At 30.8% G+C, this 21,227-nt stretch overlaps 1 protein-coding gene across 1 annotated transcript in view; it reads left to right on the top strand.

The window, feature by feature from the left end:
• Positions 1–320: 320 nt before the first annotated feature.
• The window catches only part of LOC147069668 (alpha-tocopherol transfer protein-like), a 43,093-nt gene continuing 22,186 nt past the window's right edge, over positions 321–21,227 (top strand). The window contains exon 1 of the mRNA XM_085950414.1: positions 321–453. The gene's annotated coding sequence lies outside the window, so the exon portion shown is untranslated. The remainder of the gene's footprint in view (positions 454–21,227) is intronic.

Raw genomic sequence — 21,227 nt, 5'->3', positions numbered from 1 at the left:
TAAAGATCATTGAATATTTTGCTGTAGCAACCTTTCTTAAGAATATATTGAAGAATGTATTTTTATACATTTACAAAAAGTAGTATTTACTTCTTAATGACCAATAATTCTTTTATGACATTGGATAAAATAGATAAAAATTATATTGTTCATTCGAAGAAATAATATGATTTCATCAAAACTGTTCACGGGCACCGTGTAGCTGACGAAGAAGACCACATTCGTGGTGTACATATTCATATTATGCACACTTGATGCAACGCACCTGCGCAGTAGACCATGACGTTATCATAAAAGCAGTTTCCTCAGCATGCCCACTCACAGTCGAGTGTCCTCAGTCATCAGTGTTGGTTTTGCCACCTCCTCTCTGTGCTAAACGTTCAGTCTGCCAACAGTCTTGTACCAGTGAAGACGTGTGCTAAATTTCCCGTCGCATTCCTCAAGTTCTAAAAGGTGGATATTGTTCCATTGAATCGCAAGTAACTTTAACTGTTATATTATTTTATAATAAAAAATATTTTATTCCAGTGAATAACTGACTTACATGTCAAAAACTTGAACCGATACAAAGCAAATAAATGTATACAACTACATCGATGTTATAACGTTTTACTTATTATATTGTACACTTACAGCGTTGTATTTTGAAAGGCAGTTACTTCACTTGATTTTAAATAGCAAGGTACTATAATAAGTAGTCTGCTTTGTGAGCGTACGTCTGTTGATTTATTTTCATTTAATCATAGATACAAAAAAAACGTATTAATAATTAATTGTTTAAATAATAAATGTACATAGTAAAACAAAGTATACGTTCTAAATTGTTTTAAATTATTTATTTCATTAAACTGTAGTTAATATTTTATTTGTGGCTTTTGATCAATCATGTACAAAACTGTCGTTTTAACTATAATAATTTAAAAAAATAATTTCTTCATGTAAACTGTTACAACTAAGCCGTAACAATATCGTAATTTACAAATATTTACAAGATAAAAAGAACTTTTTATATACGAGTATAACGTTTTTAAATTTTCTGTTGAATCATATAAACTTGACTTGACTAGCTTAAACGATCAAACAAAATTGTTCTTGATAGAAATAATACTGAAATGTCATTTTTATTTCCATAGTAACGCATGTATATATTAATAATTTAGTTGCTAGGACCCCAGACCCCTAGCAACCAATAATAGTGGATTTGATTACGGATGTCTTCCGAAATAACTTTTCAAACAAAACAGAACTAACTGAAAATGAATTCAATTCTACTTAAAGATGAATAAAAGTATTAAAAGAATACATTGGCATTGTGTTCTAATATAAATCGAAAAGTTTCAAATGTCTAGCTAGTCGGGAAGTTAGTTAAAAATCGATTGCAAGATTTGTACTGGATAAACAACCACTGGACAAATAAGAATACGACCTAATAAAAACGTTGTAAAATGATTCTGCATATGAAAAGAAATTGCAGATAAGTCTAAAACTAGTACTTTGTATAAGAGAAAAAATAGTATTGAGTTTTGAATAACTTTCTATGGGAACTTATAATATATTGTTTAAAGTTAAAAAGTTACTTGTAAAAGTAATTAACTTTACTTGTCCCTATTCTCCTGAATGGATACATATTAATATATTATTATGAATTGGGCATTTGTTTAATTAATTTTTAAATACGTCTTATCTTCCTTTACCATTAACACAGAAAATTACTATATTCTATACTTATTGTTGCAATCGCTTGGATTTACTAAATGGAATCTGGTAAAACTATATACCCATACCAAACTTGAACATTCTACTTATGGATGATTTAGACAATAGAATCAATGTTACAATAATAATTACGTATGTATTAGTCACATTAATAGTGGTAGCGATCAATTATTTTTCAAGGTAGAAATTCATATTAAAGGTAGTTCGAAGAACACTAGAGTTTTAGTTTAATTGTAAATATATAGTGAAAAATAGTATTGTTTTTTATCCACTTACGATCAATTTAACCGTGATCAAGATGGGTTTCATTTGATTACGCGGACATTGTCAATTGATTATAATTGTCATGACGAAGCCAGTTCAAGAGGTTATTAATTAGTGATGGGGATTAAATATAATAAAAAGTGTATTGGTTTATTATTATTATTGATGATTGTACAAAATCGCACTATTTAAGTAGTAAATTCAAATCCAACTTGATTTATTACGATAATAATTATTGAACTTGAAAAAAAATTCTAGACTTTCACAACATGACATGGGAAAAAGACATAAATACGTACTGATTATAAATATGTTGATTCAATCATAGACGGATCGGTAGCACACAGGCTAGAGTAGCGATTTCAAAACTGGGAGGCGCGAAAAGTTTAACACAAATGTAGCCACAGTTTTGCAGTTTGCAAATGCATAGTTAATAAAGAGCCTGGGGGCCCGGGCATAACAGACATCACAAATTTACTCTAATAGTTTTAAAAAAAGTCGCATGCGACGCTTATTTGTTTCAAGACTATTAAAAATGTAAATATATAGTTGTGCGTTGTAATTTGATGTGATACCTATTATGATAATTGCTATAGGTACTTGAATGATAACTCCCGCGTATAATTTAGGAAACACTACTTTAGAGCACCACACTGCCCTTAACCTCAGCGAAAGATAGGCCCGCCAAAGATCCTGGCCTGGGGGCCCGCTTCAGAATGTGGGGTCCATGATAGAATCCATTTGTCAATGAACGATGATGAATTTGGATTGACTACTATTGAAATTGATTGTGCTGTTGTAGTGTGTAGTACATTCATCGCATGACAAACAAATTAAAATTAAACAAATTAATTTAAAAATGAAAATAATATAAATAGTAAAACCTTGTTTATTTTTATATTTTTGTATTAGTACATTGTTGACTATTTAAAAGGTGTCTGTATTATTTGATGAAATAAAGGGGGAGAGGCGCCAAGATTAGATTTTTTTTTTAATTTTTTCACTGGGCTAGAGCATGGCCCCCACATCCTAAAGTAGGTCCCCCAGCCAGGATCTTTGGCGGCCCACCTACCTATCGCAATGTTAAAGGGCAAGTGTGACGCTCAACAAAAGCGTTTTCAAAATTGTGTTAGACGTAAAAGTAAGGGCTTTCAGTGTATTTTTAGGGATTTTTTTGTAGTTTTGATACATCAACACAAAACAGTCAAAAATTGCACCGCACAACCTCACGTCATATAATAGCGCCGCAGGCGACTTTTTTATTATTAAAGCAAATTCGTGATTTGTGTTTATCTCACATATTTTTGATCTACCCAACACGCCGGGCTCTCCTGAGCCTGGGCCCCTTGGCTACAGCCCTGTCAGCCCCCCCGTTGTGGGGACCATGGGCTAGAGCACTCACCCGAAAATTTAAATGAGTTTAAGTCTCTTCGAATCCCACTTGGCGCAGGTTTTGTTTTTAGATTACTATATTCAAACAACAACAATTTAAATATTAAAGTAAATAGATACAAAGTTTATTTATAAGATAAGTAATTGAACTAACTGTTATATCTATTATAAAAAGTAAACAAAAAGAAAATTCAAATAGAGTTACAGGTATCTCTAAATTAAATTACCTAATTTAATTATATGTAAGTAACTTCACACTTATTCATAATAATAGCATTACCATGGTAACGATGAAGATAACAATGTGCTCGTAAGTAATACATTGTTATGTTAATAGTTATAGTTAATATAATAGACAGTTATTTAAGTTAAATATGTAAACATTGCGTTAACTCACAGATTTAAACTGTCGAAATGCGAATTCCAACAGGTTTGTGCAATTTCAATTCGCGGTATTTATTTTAAACATTATTATGTACTAACATAAAACGTTTTGATAATGATTATTATTATTATTAAAAAAAACTTTCAAATGACATTTCCATAGCATGTCACAAATTATTTATTATCATATTAACAGTTTTTTGTTTACTTATTATTACTAAATAATAATACTTTACACCGTTAAACTATGCAATAGTTTTAATTAGGCTATATCCATTTGGGAAAATTGTTCAGGAAGAAGGAAAAACGTTATATGTAATATAATCAAACGGAATTTAACAATAATTCCAAAAATATTGAAAACATTTTGAAAATATTTTTTTTTTACAAATAAGTTGTACAATGAATTAATACAATATTTTATCTTCCCTTTTATATTATAAATAACACTTATATAAAGAGCGGAGTTGTTTCATTTATGATATTAAAAATTTGGCACCTGCAGTTAGCTATTTTGTGTGAAGAACGATAATACATTTAATTATAGTTTTAGGAGTTTGAAATTTTGTGGGAGCATAGAAAACATGCTTTATAACAAAAATCTCATTTTTAGTCAAAAGTGCAGTTAGTTGATTTGCAGATTAAGTAGTTGAATGAGGTTTTTGTGAAAATCTCATAATATATAAAAGTTTATGGAAATAACATAGACTTTACAACTAGTACCCACACAATATGTTATTTCATTGAGTAAAGAGTCAAACATTCATGTAAACAATTTTATAATATTCATCAGACGTGGCAAATAGTTCTGTATACCAATCATCTCTTAGTATGTCATATAATTTAATGGAGTATTACTTGAATTGCAACGCCAACTCATTGCCATTCCATTTTATACAAACAATTACTTATGTAATTAATAATTTGAAAACACCTCAGATATTTCTTCAGATACCTCTTTGAAAAAGTACGATGTCAGGTAGTACTCAAACCCGCATCCACTGGATTTATGGAAATGTGCTTTACTAATTGAGTTACGTTTGTCTTATATAAATATAACGACGTTAACTAATAGTACAGTATGTATACGTAATTGCATTCATTTTGAGAATAATCTTTTGCGGTTTACGTCAAGGTCCTAATAATAGGTACTTATCTTTATAAGAATATATAGAAGAAGAATATTACATTCTCAAATCTTGTGAACTATCCATTGAAATAAAAAAATAGTTTACTCAGAAGTCACTTAGGTATTGTTATTAATTACGTTCATTTATTCTACTTGCATTGTTATTAATTATTACAAATAATGTGTGTGAAATTGCAATTAAAAATTTCATTATATGCAGTTGGGTGCAATTGCTTATATAACAATATTACGTCTTCACGTGTTACTAGATTGTTGTTCAGTTAAATATTGCAGTTAATCTTAACTTATAAAAATAATAATTAATCATGTGAGTACTGCGTATGTGATAATAAGCTATTCTATTGTATGTTATTATTGATATGAGAACTTAATGAGTTCACAGTAATTTAATAAAAATAAGGCCATTTTATACTATGGTAGTATACTTTATCCAGAAGTGGATTTGTAAATGAATGCTTACCAAAGATTTACGTTATCTAAAAATAATAAGAAAAAAATTAATGGTATTGGTAAAATTTTCTCAAGATTAGCGATTACTGATTTTTTATTTGTTTATAAACATTCAATTATTTATGTGAAAAAGTCTTCTGACATAGCATAAGGAATATAATTAAGTTAATAATATAATTAATTAAATAATGTAATTAACTAGAAAAACGTTTAATCCGCTGAAAAGTCAATTAGGGCCATTTTTTTGGTTATAATGTTTTCTAGGTGAACCAATCAATAATCCATTCCATTTTCAAATATAACTCGGCTATACTCATTTGTTGAATGTTAATTATATAACTTAGCAGAATATCTACGTACTACTATGTCTTCACGTAATGTAAAATTAATTATACTTATTTCAACATTAATAATTATAATGAAAGTGGTTTTTAATAATGCAAAATAAATTTTTCTTTCTACGATGTCATCTACTTACTTTCTATAGTAAATTGCCGAGGAACTTTAATATTTGTCATTAGCAATAATTCTCGAACTTCCCAAAACTAAAATCAATTTCTCACTATTTAAAGTCAAGAGAATCTTTTTCTATCTATACTTATTTTGCGTTAAGTACATCTCTCTCTATGCCATAATGATTTTCAATATTTTATATTTAAAATGATACAATGTTTAAGTTTGTATAAGTTAGGTTAGTTCGATTTAAACTATTTTTGAGATTATCACTAAATAAATGTAATACTTAATAATATTTAATTCTCTAAGTAGGATATAATATAGTGGGAACCATTCATATAAGCCTCTAAAATAAATAAATAAATAAATAAATATGTAGGTATATGTTTAACCCTGCTTCATAAGTTCTATAACTAAGTATCTACTGATAACTATTTTAAAATATCTAGTCATTGCCTATTTTTTGATATTTATAACATATCTTAATATTGACATGGTAAAGTGATATGAAAATTAATTCCATTTATATGCACCTTACTCATTTTAAAATTCAATTTCCCAACAATTTCAAAATCAAAGTGATCTAGTTATTTGAAGAAATATAGGGTCAATTTATCGTATGTGTTTTCATAAACTGAAGGTTATTTCAACTTTTAAAAATAAATAGTTATTAGTTATTTACTCAACCGATTACGTCTTTACTCTGAAACAAACACACATTGCAAAGAAACTTGTAAATTATTCGAATACATTTTCCATGGCTTTGGAGGCAAATTCTCTGCTAATTAAATACTCCATTACGATTTCGTGTAGAACTTGGCTGCTTTATGTAGACGTTTCTATCTTTTTAACAATTTTGCTATCTATTCATTTAACTCACCCATTCGTCGGTTAGAATTAAAATTTAATGCAGTCCCAGATTTCAAATCTGCGACCTATTGAACAATAGAATAAGTATTTTATTTTAGTTTATTGATAGTAATTCAAAAATTTCTATCATACAACAGACAAAAAACCTTTAATAATGAACCTAAATACACTTATATCATAAACAAATAACCAAACAAAAATTCACAATAAAAACAACATTATCTAACTGACCTCTATTTGGCACTGTTACAGATTGTAAACAGAAGTTTCTGATATTTTTATCTGAAGAAATAAGACCTAAATGCTCACAGTAATTATAAGGTTTTTAAGACAATTACAAAAGATGTGCTCCGAATCTAGATTAATATGAGGAAAGGGTTTAAGACATACAGAGTTGTTTAATTTCGTATAAAATCATCAAATGCTATGATAATTTTTGATGGCCAGTAACTAGGAAAAAACTAGGTGACTTTATAATAGAATTGCTAAGTAATTCATATTTGGATAGTCCCACTTTGATTAAGCCATATTAATTTTAGTCTATTCGTTTTACTGCTAGAAATCTCCTCTCATAAAATTTTTTTTTTTTTTATAACAACATAAACACTTTCGATTTAGTATTTATTCAGAGTTCACAAAGATTTAATCAAAAATAACAGAGAATACTTCAAACGATACATGAAAACAGATTAACAATATAAGATGACTTGCTCGAGCTCAAGTTCAGTTCAGGCAGTTATCACATTTGATAACTCGAAACTACACTTATCACTAGAAACGACTCTCGATAGTGTAAGGTGATTAGTTTCAAAATAGAGGACTAGTATGATCAAAAGGGTCAGAGCTAATCAGACTAAGCTGACTGGCTGTAAGACTGTGAGAGATAAAAATTACGTAAATAATATTATAGTTAAATCCTAATCCGTCTACATAGCGCTTGCGGCGTCCAGTCAATGATGAGTCTCTTTTCAAAGTCACGCCGCTACACTCATACGCTACACCATTTTTCTGAAAATTGTATGATGCTTCTCAAGCATCTTGTTTTCGGACGTCATCAAGACCTTTTACTCATCAATGACTTGCCAATAATTCATTTTATTATCATTATAAGAAAAAAATAGTAATATTGATACAGTGGTAAAAAACTTCATCATAAAAATTATGTAACGGATCGGTAAACTTGACAAAATTCTATGTTTCACTCGGACAAATATTGGTTTTTTTCAAACTGTGTACACCTGCCAATTTGTGCAATGTTTTCATAATAATTCCTAGAGCAAATAGTTATTTCGTTAGCCTGCACTGACATATAATTTTAATATAAGTATACACAGCCGGAATTTTGGTGTTATTTCGTAAACTGAATATTATTATAAATATTATTGAAATACTTTTTGACGGTTGCTTCACTTGTCAGTATAAACAAAATACTCTAGTTACTCAATAAAATCTCTTTTTAATTTTCATGACGATTTTCAAATACGATTTCTACTTGGTATACTAATTAATTGGTTTACATAAAAACGATTTTAAATGTATTTTATATCCACCATCAGAACCAAAACCTGTCCTGAGTTTCGGCCGGTTCCAAGAAACATTGAGACATTAGAAAAAATGAAAATTTTAAGGTTGACAACTCAAATATAGGTCACTTCAAACTAACCGCCCCTCACCATATTCAGTCTTAATCTAGCGTATACGAGGCCTTATGTTTGATGTGAAGCATCAGCATTTTTTATGCCTGGGAATATCTCAAGAGCAGATACCCAATACAAAGTTCGCCACTCACTTAAGTGTGCTTTGACTGAGTTTACAGAGTTTTAAGAGATATTTAGAATGTTATACTCCTAATGGCCACTTAGTTGTAGATCAGCTGTTTAATGAATGTCGAAAAAAATGTTATACGCATGTGATGAGGAAATAATATAATATGCACATATTATGAATATTGATCTGTCACATCTACCAGTGGCGTGGGGTGGAGGTAGGCTATTAAGATTCGACTTAAATAGTGCACACTAAATTTTGTCAGTCATACTTATTTGTTTTTATTGAACTAAGAATACTAACTTCAGATGGTGCTGGTTAGTTTCTAAAATTTAATTAAACCATGCCAAAACCAAACATAATATAGTTTAGGTATGTTATGGGCGATCCGACAAAAATAGTGCACACTTTTTCAGTCATACTTATTTGTTTCCGTTGATTGGTGATTCATTAAGCCATGCCTAAACCAAACCATAACAGATAAAAATATTGTTTTATATATAAAATATCTAATAAATATGATGTATTTTTTAATTTTTTGACTATTATATTCTATTATGACATGATTTACGCAGGGTTTAATTTAAAAAAAAAACAAACCAATACTATCTACAACTTGCAATCTTAGTTCAATGAAAACAAACACGTATGACTGACAAAGCTAAGTGTAGGTACACTATATTTTATTTCAGATCTTAACAGCCTACCTCCACTCATCGTCACTGATAAAATATATACTTATATTCAGATAGTTTCAAGTGAGATTTTAAAATCAATGAGGTCAGTGAAAATCTGTAGGCTCTTGAAGGTCATATAATCGAATTTAGTGTACTTTTAAAGCATACCTACCTACAAACTTTTTCGCTTTGTTTGACTTATAGCCAAAAACATCATCTGTATTAAATTCACTAAGTTTTTTGTGCAAATATTTGTCATTGACATACATACATATCCAAGCTTTAAAAATAATGATTTTTATTTAATAGCCTTGGTAAATTAATTGAGATAAAAATAATAGTTATTACTCTGCGGGCTAAAACATATATTATATCTACGCCTTTGCTTATGAGACGTATATATGATAATTTATAGATACTGGATTCTTCAGTTATTATAAACAATAAAGCAAAGTGTAATAATGCTGTATTTTTTGTATTTAGAACAACAAAGTAATGTAGGTACGTTTTATAAAACTTCATTTAATGTTTTAATATTTTTCAATCCTACTCGCAATTCACGTTTTCTCACCATGTGTGCGCAGTTTCTGTAGTCCCATCTTATTTTAGTACATTTAATTCCCGATTTAACATTTTTATTTCCCGCATTTTACATCTGAAAAAGTACGTTTGTAAGTATGTACATAAATGCACGGCAGATTTTAGATTGAAAACACATAACCGTGTTAATTTTTATAAAGTACACCTGTCGTGTGAGTGATATTATGCGCATTCCTTTTTTATAGACATGGCTGCAGCGTAAAAACCAGGTAGTTCTGTGATCTTTCACTTTGACATTCTCCGAATTTTAAGTCGAATTATTCTTTCGTATTATTTACAACCACGGTGGCCGCGCGGTTTAAGCGTCAGTCTATTACGTCGTGGGTCCCAACTTCGAATCCTTGGTCTGAAAAAGTTCACAATACATTGTTTTTCAATTTGTGTATGAGTATAGACTAAATAGTTTGAGCAAGTGGCTAACATCCATTTATCGTAAAAATAAAATCTGTCAATACAAACCTCTACCCTGTGGAGGTCCATAAACGATCTTATTAGGATAAGACCGTGTCCGGAAACTTATATCCATGCAGTTAGCCGTATCACACTTCACCGTGAAATTTTGTATCGGAAATATAATATGGCCGTAAATAAAAGACTGCCCAACCTCTTTGGGTCCATAGTAAGCACTGATATAAAATTCATGTCTAAATAAAACACGATTCTTGTCAGTTTGCACTTTACAGGAAGCCAGCAGCAAACAAATTTTGAAAATGGCCGATATACTGGATTATTTGTTAAGTTAGGTTAGTTTTACATTCTTGAATTCATGAATTTTGCCAAAATCAGCTATAAAAATTGAATTAATGTTCAAATTGAATCTAATAAAATTGGAAACCGTATAGACTACGGTCATCTCTTTCCGATAAGAAAGCTCATGGAGAGCAGTCACGGTAAATTTTTTTATGTACAATTTACATGTACATGTTTATGTTTCGTTATTTTGTATTATTTACATCAATCCAAATAATGTAAAATAAATCAAACCATTTAGTTGTATATTCAAAAGCTCAAAATAAGCACCAAACCAATTTAAACGTTTTTTTTTTTAATATAAAGTAGATACCTTTAAGACGTAATTATTATCGTCTTATTATGTATAACACGTCTCAAATTGTTAATTTTAATTATTAATTTTAAATAATTCTACTTCCGCCGTGCATGGAGGTCACGTACGCTTTTATTATTAATTTAATTAAAACGCATTATAGTAACTTTTATAGTACTAATTATTCCACTTTTAATAAAAATGAACTGGACTAGTTTCTTCCACCTCACATAGACATTTTCAACTAGTAATAAAATAGCGGAAATCACCATGAATTGTTAACACCATGAAAGAAAAAAAATACGTTTTTGTTATTAATATGCTATCTTTAACGGTATTTGTCTATTATATACTTAAGTACAATCATGTCCCCTACATGCCGAAGCGGGTCCCCCTACCTATCGATAAGATGAGGGCAGTATGATTTTCGACATGGTCTAGTGTTCCTCAAATGGTTTCCGCAGAACTCCAGAGTTAACATTATTCCGTATATTTTTGGCGATTTAAAAAAAAAACAGTTGATTTATTGAGTTTCGGCACTCATTATCATTTATTATGAAGCACTGATCGCGACCTCCTTTTGTGGTTACTATGATATGCCTTTGTCAGATTAAATAAAATAAATAGCCAAGTCAAGAAACACACTTATTCGTCTTACTTATCATTTAATTATATTATTAATCATCACATCACATCAAATTATTGCATCGCATAACCATAATATATATAAATGTTAATATTCTCTAAGAAAATGGCACCCTAGACGACTTTTTTTGTTATTAGAGTAAATTTTTGGTGTGTATTTTTCTCTCATAACTGGTCGACTCAAACCTCAAATCCTGGTTCCCTAGGCTAGAGTCCTGTAAGCCCCCTCAACCTTGTGGGAGCCATGACTACAATAATATTATAATGTAATACACTCTCCACTAATTAATTGAAAGAATGAATTATTATAAATGCATATATAAACCGTATCCGGAAATTTGTACGTAAACAGTTCACCGCAGGATACTTATTCGTGCGCCGCAGTACGTGAAACACGAGTTCGTGTAACATTTAATCAAATGACGAGTTCTTCGTTGAACATTTTACCGTGGTGTATATTTGTACGTATGGTACAATATGTGGAGATGTCTTTACAAGGTTAGGTTGGGTTAGGGTTAATCTAATTGGAACAGTGCTATTTGCAAACTATCGTCGCATTGTGTAAGATACGTACAAATGTATTCCACGGTGAAATGTTCAACGACGAACTCGTCATTTGATAAAATGTTATACGAACCCATGTTTCACGTACTGTGGCCCACTTATAAGTGTCTAACAATGAACTGCATACGTACAACTTACATGTAACCATATATAAACATATCATAACGTATACCAGATTAAAAAGTTGATTTATGGATTGATCATGACGAAAAGTAATAATTCTAACCAATTAATTCATCTTCAATACCCAAAGAATTCGCTACTTACCAGCATATTATTTCTACTATAGCATGTCTCACGCGGATTCGAGTATTCTCAGTGGCATAGCGAGTGGTTCGTTGCACTTTTTATGTTTTTTTTACCACTGCGCTTATTATTGGGTTCGGTCACCTCTGTAATGTGGAATACTAAACGCAATCCACTGATACATACGAATTCTTTTATTAATAAATGTATAACTAACACGGAAATAAATAAACAATAATTATTGCTAAATTATACAAAACCATCATCAAAAGCGCGACAACTCCGTGTAGTTCTTGGGCATCCTGGCTTTCTTCAACAAATGCCTTAATCCATAGTGACAGCTTTTCAGTGTAATATCCTAGCTTTGAAGTATAAATTAGTTGCTCTATTAAGACAGATAGTTTTTGGCCTACCTCTTATTTTATATCTTATTGGATTCCTAAACTATATTCTATTTGCCGGATTATATTATGGTGCACATGACCTAACCACCTAACCTCCTAACCCATTCAGCAGTGATGAAGACTCCTTACTTACAAGCCAATTATTTACAAATTTATAGCCTACCTTAACTTAGCAATACTTTGAGCTCTGTATTTACCTGAATATTATCTAAAGGTTCATTTTTTTTATTTAACAATTATGTCTCGCCATTTCCCTCATTTCAATCGACACGTCTTGTGCCTCACGCCAAGTTAGAACTGGTTGACAAATCTGAAAAATATTTGTTTAATTGTAAAGATAAATTATTTACATAACTATATTTAGCGTATAAAAACTCATGCTCACTCCTGTTTGTAAGCTTCCTTACATTAGTGGCGCTAAATATTGATTAATAATATGGCATCAGGATCTCTTCAAAGCTTAGTTTAATAATTGAATTAAACAATTTTTGTTAAAAATAACGTTGATGACAATTTTTCATATTAAAGTAATGACATGTTTTTCAATCGATATTGCAAATAATTATTACGACTTGTTGTTTTTGATTGACGTGACAATAGCACTCATGCGTTAAATTATGACCACTCTAATAGTAATAATAAAATTATTGTAATCGATAGATAAAAATAACAATATTCACAAGCGCATTGTTTTATGACATTTTGACTTCAAACACTGTAGAATAATTTTATAGCCCTGCTATTATTGCCGGAGCAATAAATAATGTATTGCACTGTCACACGGAAAATGTTAAAAGACTAAGGCCAAGATGCATGAAAGGTTACGAATAATTGTAATTACACCATTTATCGGCTGTTTAGCGAATAAAAGAATAAATATAATGTATACAATATATAATATACAAACATAGTAAACGTAAAAACATCTATCAGTTATAACTTGCGAGTATTCTCACAAACTACAACATAGACGTCATTGTTGCCCATCAAGCATTTAAAATATTCACAATATCGTATAAATACGCAAATATCAACGACTAGCTGTATTATATAAACCTTTATGTATTATCAACAACGTTGATAATACCTTTGGTAAACATACACTATCTCAGCATGACATACAAATTTCTTTCCATGTTAATAAAAAATATATGAATCCAGACCTCAAACTGAGCCAGGACGTTCTCCTTTTGACAAAGTTGCGGTTAGCAGAAATCGTCTCTTTAATGATAACATACAGAAGTTTATATCTCTAAAGTATTTGTACTTTCTTGTGTTTACTTAATTAAGTATGTCACGTCAATATTCACAACTCAGTTTTCCCTGCTGATACTTATCGTGCATCTATACACCCTCATTCCTTTTCTGAGCGTTATTTTTGTGTGTCCACACCTTCACTCCATAAAGTAGACTGTAATTACATAGAATTTTACTTTGATGATGATGAGGAATGAACAGAAGTACGAAGACTGGTAGTTGCTGACGGAGATGGCGAGTTTATTTGATAGATTGACAGATACACTTTACACAGATACATACAGACAATATAAGATGATACAGAGTGACAGTTACACGATTGAGATACAATGCAGAGTGAGATAGTTTAACCTTCGGCGCTGAGCTTAAGTTAATACTGAGGCTAAGAACAGGGCACACCATGGGCAAAAGATTTGAGGTCCTCATGGAAAGAAGCGAATTGCAGCTCTGAGATGAATGTCATGATTTAGAGGACATTGTACTCGTACATATAGCACTGCAATGCCCCAAATATGAAATTCACAGAGTACAGCTGCGAATTGCAGATATCTATGAGAATATCGACAAATTGAAGGGTGTCCTGGCGGTGGGTAAGACGGAAGAGCTAGGCAAAATTGTAAAGTTATTTAACAGAATATGAGTGAGGACCTGATCGACGGATCCCCTTCTAGAAGAGAAGAGGCGATATGACAGCGAGTCGCAGTTAAAGCCTCGGTAAAATCACAAAAAAACCTTCGGCGCAACGATACGTAGTGAGATTTGTTCCATCGTGATAGCCTTTTTATTAAACCCATCACGGTGGAAAATGCTTACATTGAGTATCTCAGTCCTCGGTGAAAAAATACATTTTTAATATAATAAAAATTTCATAATAAATATTGCTGACGTGAAAAAATGCTTACTAAGTGGTAATTCGATTGTATGATTCATATATGCACGTACTAAACTATATTTAAATAAATAATATTAATTTGAGAATGAGTCATATGCCATGGATTCTGCTGACACTCCTTGGTTCTTATGAAACTATCGATCGCCACATTACCATTGTCATTTTTAGTTGTGGCTACATATTATTTTCTTCAGTCTTCTCGACTCACCATTTTATATACTTCGTTAGGTACTTCTAATTTCCATTTAATTATATTTTGTAATTTACAGTTTAAAGCTGTATAGACACCCACCATTTTTTTCGACCATGCCCGATTCTCATAGGATCATATGGGCCTCCACAGAGTAGAGGATTGTATTAACAGATTTTGTTTTTTACGATAAATGGATGTCAGCCACTTGCTCAACCTATTAGATCCATACCCTGACTCACACACAAATTGAAAAACAATATGTGTACTTACCAGACCCAGGATTCGAACCTGGGACCCACAGCGTTATAGTCCAACACTTAAGCCGCGCGGCCACAAAATACTTCAAATAACAAATTCAAATTTCGTAATATTACAATGTATATACTCATTATTTTTTGCTGGACTGTTGCAGGTAATAATTTGGCATACATAATTACTTGCGCGTTAAAAATTTCAAAATAATTATATTACTTAGGTACATAACCGTGCAGTGTTTTTAATTAATTATATATTACGTTTCGCCGAATTTCAAAATATACATTTTAATTTCGACTACTTTCCTATGTCGGTAATTAAAAACAAAAACAAAAATGATTACAATCATTGCTTACCTATCTGAAATGATATCCGATAAGAGCTTGATTTATTCATCAGCTCTAAACCGAGAGAATTCTATTACTAAAGAATTGAACATAAATAGCGAGGGTATACTGACAGAATGCATTATTTCAGTTTTTGCTGTTTTTTCTGTTTTAAATGCCAAAATGTATAAAATTTTACGCTCTACGTCCTGGTAAAACGCACAAAGGCATACGATATAATGGTGAGAAAATAGAAACATTATTATATCATATTGTTATTTTTTTATTCTGATAGAAAGCATGATAATGACCTAATGCGTTCTGCGTATACAAAATACAGGACTTGTAACATGTCTTATATTGTGTTTGCCATAAAGGTTAGTCTTTATAATGCAGAAAAAATGTTTTTAAATCGTATAAAAATCTACGTGGGAGAACGCTTTAAAAAAAAAAAAAAAGTCCTTTTTGCGATTATCTCAGAACTTGTTTTAATAAGTTAATGCTTTCTGTCAGTATACTCTCGAAGGATTGTAAAATATATCGTGTAATTATTTCACCTATCGCATTATTTATTTTTTTCTTTTGGTACCGTCGTCTCTCGAGGGTTAGAAATCAACGTGTAGTTAGTACACGTATATATCCTGGGCTAGTCGTATTAGATCTTCAATACCTTGTAAATTGAACCAGTTACGGAGATTCTGTAGTAATAAGAATCATCTTCCATTTACGTTTCTGGTGCTCTTTGATTCCTACTTTAATTGTAATAATAATACGGTCAAAGTATGCAGATTTTATTGCACTTTATAATACCTATAATTGACTTACACTAAAACCTCCGCATTAGTAATGCGATGAACCCTGGATACAAATCTCAAAAACTTCCAGTCTCCCTTTAATGTCCAGGCATTCCGCCCAATTACGAGTACCTAGAACTTTGTTTCGATTTCAGAAGATATATATTTTTTTTTAATCTCATGGTTTGAATTCTAGTCGTCTTGCATTGGGTAGTTCTGAGTTAAGAATGTCACAATGTTTAACATCTCCTTGGGCATCGAATGATGTATTGAACAATTATACATGAATTAAAATCATTATTTAAATCAATTTTTAAATTTCCGTCTTTTTCTTCCATAGTAAGAAATGATGTACAAGGTTTTGACCACTGGGGTGGTATACAGTGTTATTGCAGGAATACCTTTCTTTTTTGTATGTAGACCACTAAAAATAATCTAAAAAATACAATAAAATGTTATTTGCTTTACTTAAAACGTTTTTTTTTTCATTTCCCCAACATTTGTTAAAATCTATATAGGTGCATTGTTGTTGCAGGGGAGGTCTCAATTTGAAACAATATAGGCTATAATATTTAAAAAGCCTCAAAATTATACGAAAAAATTACGTAGAGATTAATACAAACCGATAATTTTACGTGATAAGTAAATAGATATTGAAAGACCCGATTTATTCTTTATTGAATGTATTGCAAATAGGGGTTAATTGGCCAATATAATTACGTAGTACATATATTGTTTTAGTTGGAAAGTAAAATAAGATAAAATGTACACCTGTCGCACAAAAACGTAATTTATTTTTCTTATTAGAAGTAACCTAATATGTACAAAGTTACGAGCTTTTGCTAAAACTTAAGTAGCTATTATACGTTGCAGTAACTCTCTCGGCAAATATTACTTACAGTGAGTGTACAACTTTACTATCTCATGCCAGTTAGGTAGACGGCACCTCGTCCGCCGAACATTACATTTTGCAAAACTGCAACATGAAGTAAGCCATCTTGAGCAACTATTGCTTTCTGTTTTACTTCTGGACAAAGAAACGAAACTCACTGACTCATAATAAATACGATAATACTATGCTCTGATACCTCTGCGAGCGGCCAGTCATTATTACCCGCACCTCACTCAATTGCAGGTACTTACTCGTTAATCATCTCACCTGTTCTAGTTTTATTTCGTTTTAAATTGTGATTGTGAAGTAAATTGCATGAGTAATAATAGTAACTGATTTTCTTAATGATACACAGTGGCGCATTTAGTGGCATAGAAACGTAAGGCACTGTATAATTTAGAGGCCCCTCATGATAATTTTAAAAAAAATCATAGATTACAACTACCAACTTGCGTAGTAAAATATCAATGTACCTCTTTCCTAGAATCATACCTGTATATAAAAATAGTTACAAGATAAAAAGCACTTTTTATATACAACGTTTTTAAATTTTCTGTTGAATTATTATGCTCAATATTGTACTTGATATGAAGTAAATAAAAAACAAACAAACAAATATAGTACACTGAAATATTTTTTTAAGATTTCATTTTGATTTCCATAGTAACCCACGTATATATCAATAATTTAGTTGCTAAGACCACTCTCTTAGCAACCAATAATAGTCTTTTACTTTTTACGGATTTTTCTGAAATAACTTTCCATACAAAATAGAATTAACTGAAAATGAATTCAATTCTACTTAAAGATGGCTAAAAGTATTAAAAGAATGCATTGGAATCGTGTGCTGATATATTCTAAAAGTTTCAAATGTCTAGCTAGTCGGGAAGTTAGTTAAAAATCGATTGCAAGATTTTTACTGGACAAACAACCACCGGACAAACAAGAATACGAGCTAATAAAAACGTTCCAACATAAAAACAATTACAAGTACGTAAAAATCACGGTACAAGATGTATGAAGTTGTTTTCAGATAAACTGCAATGCGCAGCCATTTGTAGCTGGCCAAATCAGTAGACCAGAATCACTTTTTTGCTTAAATTTCTAATATTTAAGCTCTATCTTTGCAGAAGAATATTTTCTTCAACATCTTTGGTATCCAAACATTTAATGCTTTGCGGTTTCTATATACTGTCATCAAAAGTTGCGGGTGTTGCTCAGGTAGAAATAAAACTCCAGGTAAACCAGAAGGTGAACATTTTTGCGGTGGAAATATTAAACAAGCAATATTAATTATTAGGTACTTACGTCTTGTGAGAACTGCTTTTATATTAGTCATATGTTAGAACTTGAACTCAATATGTAATGATACTACCCGGTACCACTTCCTATGTGAGCAAATTTTGCGTAGAGATGGTCTTCCTATTTGATAGTGAATTTAATATTACATACAAGTGTAATAATGTCATTTATGATTATTAACAATTTAAAAAAAATATTTAAATTTATCTTGCCCACTCCACACGCATTCAAAGACAGTAAATACTACATTTATTTATTTTGAAAATCAATATTTATTTAAAACTTTAAAAATATGGCTTGATACATTACAATATTTTCGATCGTATGAGGATCATAATAATATGGGCCAAATGGATATCAAACAGTTGTTCAACCTGTTAGGTCCAAACTCTGACTCCGAACATACATTAAAAAATAACATGTGAATGCTTATAATGTCGTGGGTTCCGGGTTTGAATTTTGAGTCTGGAAAAAAATCACATGTTGTTTTTCGGGTCTAGGACGATTTGGCACCGGACAACTGGACGCCACGCAATTCTAAAATAAATAGACGTTAGCTACATAATATAGGTACTTTAAAATAATATTTAATATTAATATTTATGTTTAAATTATTATATTATGATTGAATAGTTGGTGGGAATTTGTATATGCACACGTAAATAATGATTTAATCGTGCATATGTTTAAGTTCCAACGAAAAAAGAGTTTTTTATTTCATATAAAGCCTTAGGCATGGTAATTCTCAATCCGCGATAAAGAATACAATATATAAAGAGTAAAATGAATTCAAATTAGTAAGTAGTAGATAGAAACTGATTAAAATACTTTGTATACGTTCTGTATACGTGTCTACGACAGTGCGGCGTCCAGTCGTCCCATTCCCTGTTTTTCAGCGTGTGTTTGGAGTCATAGTACGGACATAATAGGTTGAGCAAGTGGTTAACGTCCATTTCTCGTAAAAAATCTGTTAATGCAACCTCCACTATGCAGACATATATTATGATCCTCTTGCGACCGAATATGGTGATAAATGTGAGTGTTTTTGTTTTTTAATGTTACTTCTATTTTGTACCACGTGGTGAACGTCTTCTACTTACAATGTTTAATGCTCACTCGTGTCAATAATTATTAATGATTTAGAATTTTTATCTTAAAATATAATTTCCATAATTTATTTAGTTACTGTAACAGGTAAACGACCACGTGAATAGTATCTTAAAAAATCGTTTTTTTTTATATGCAAATTTTATGCAAGATTACAATATAAAACGGAAGATTCACATGTTTATAAAAAAAATCATTTATTGGGATAGGTCATTGTATCATTATGCATGCTAATTTAGTCAAAATTCGTGTTTTATAATACAAAAAAATGTCTCAATGTTAAAAATTTCTCCTAAGTAATTCTATGATTCACACCGGTAGTTTTTCTTTCGAAATTATTTAAATTTTCAGTTAACGCATGGTGACGTTTTGAAAGTTTTTTGTTGTTTTTAAAAGTATATTTCATTATTAATCATTACAAGCATCTCATTCCAATTTCTCACCATTTTTTAGGTGATATATATTTTTTAATTGGTTTATAATTTGATGTGTATTATGGCCGCCTCTAAAAGAGGTTTATTTACAGATATTTTCTTACGGGAATGAATGATAGTCACTTTATCAACCTAGATAATATTCAAGACAGGTCTATACCTAAATACATAATAATATACCTACACATTGAAAAATAATATGATAATCTGACATAAGCGAGATTTGTTTTTAAATATTTAATCAGATATTATAGATAGGGACCTACAATTATTGGAGATGAGGTTTTTAACCATTCGTCCAATGCATCAATTTTTACATTGAATCAAATTTATTTATTATTAATCCATTTGAGTTTATTAAACAGAGCATTATTCACCTATGCTAATCCTATTTTAAAACTTTTCAGATTATACAAAACAAATCTCTTAGAATGATCACAGATGCCTCATGGTTTGTTCGCAATACCACTTTTCATAGAGAATTGAACATAGAAACCATCTAGGTACAACTTTCTAAAAAAATCTACAGCTCTATGATAGCAAACTTCCTAATCCAGTCGATCAAAGATCTTAACATCTATGATCCAGCCATATACACTGAATTGTCCAGACCACAAGCCTACTTAGTCTATTTTATATATATACATTTCCTACAGTAGAAAACAAAAGAGAGGCCACTTAGTTTCCTCTTTATCTGCATAGATATAAAACATAAAATATGTTGCAGTGCTGACTCAGTGAATTTGAAGGAGAAACCACTATTTTCCCCAATATTTTTCTTCTTCCCTCAGACCTACGACAAAGGGCCATAAGCTCAAACACGCGAGTACTACAGATAAAAGGCCTAATTTTATATCTATATAATATCATAGCATAACCAGGGGACATAGAATTAATGGGAACTGAAATATCTAACGGTTGTGGAGTAACAGACAACCTTGTCAAAGTCTTTTCTCCTTGACAGTCTTGAGTGTGAAAGAATGTGGGATAAACTTAAATACGTGTCAAAAATACTCTTGTCCTTCGTTCTAGCAACTGCTCTCGGCTTATGCACTGACAATCATTTAATATTGGTGTATTTGAAAGTTGCAACAAACACTAATGCACGTCTATAATGTGTGTTTCATTTTTGTAGGACACTCACA

Source organism: Rhyacophila brunnea, unplaced genomic scaffold (genome assembly GCF_057557595.1).
Source record: "Rhyacophila brunnea isolate RB1 unplaced genomic scaffold, BYU_Rbru_1.0 scaffold_23, whole genome shotgun sequence".
Lineage (NCBI taxonomy): Eukaryota > Metazoa > Arthropoda > Insecta > Trichoptera > Rhyacophilidae > Rhyacophila > Rhyacophila brunnea.
The sequence above is the reverse complement of the archived record's forward strand: the minus strand, read 5'-3'. Positions and strand labels throughout refer to the sequence as shown.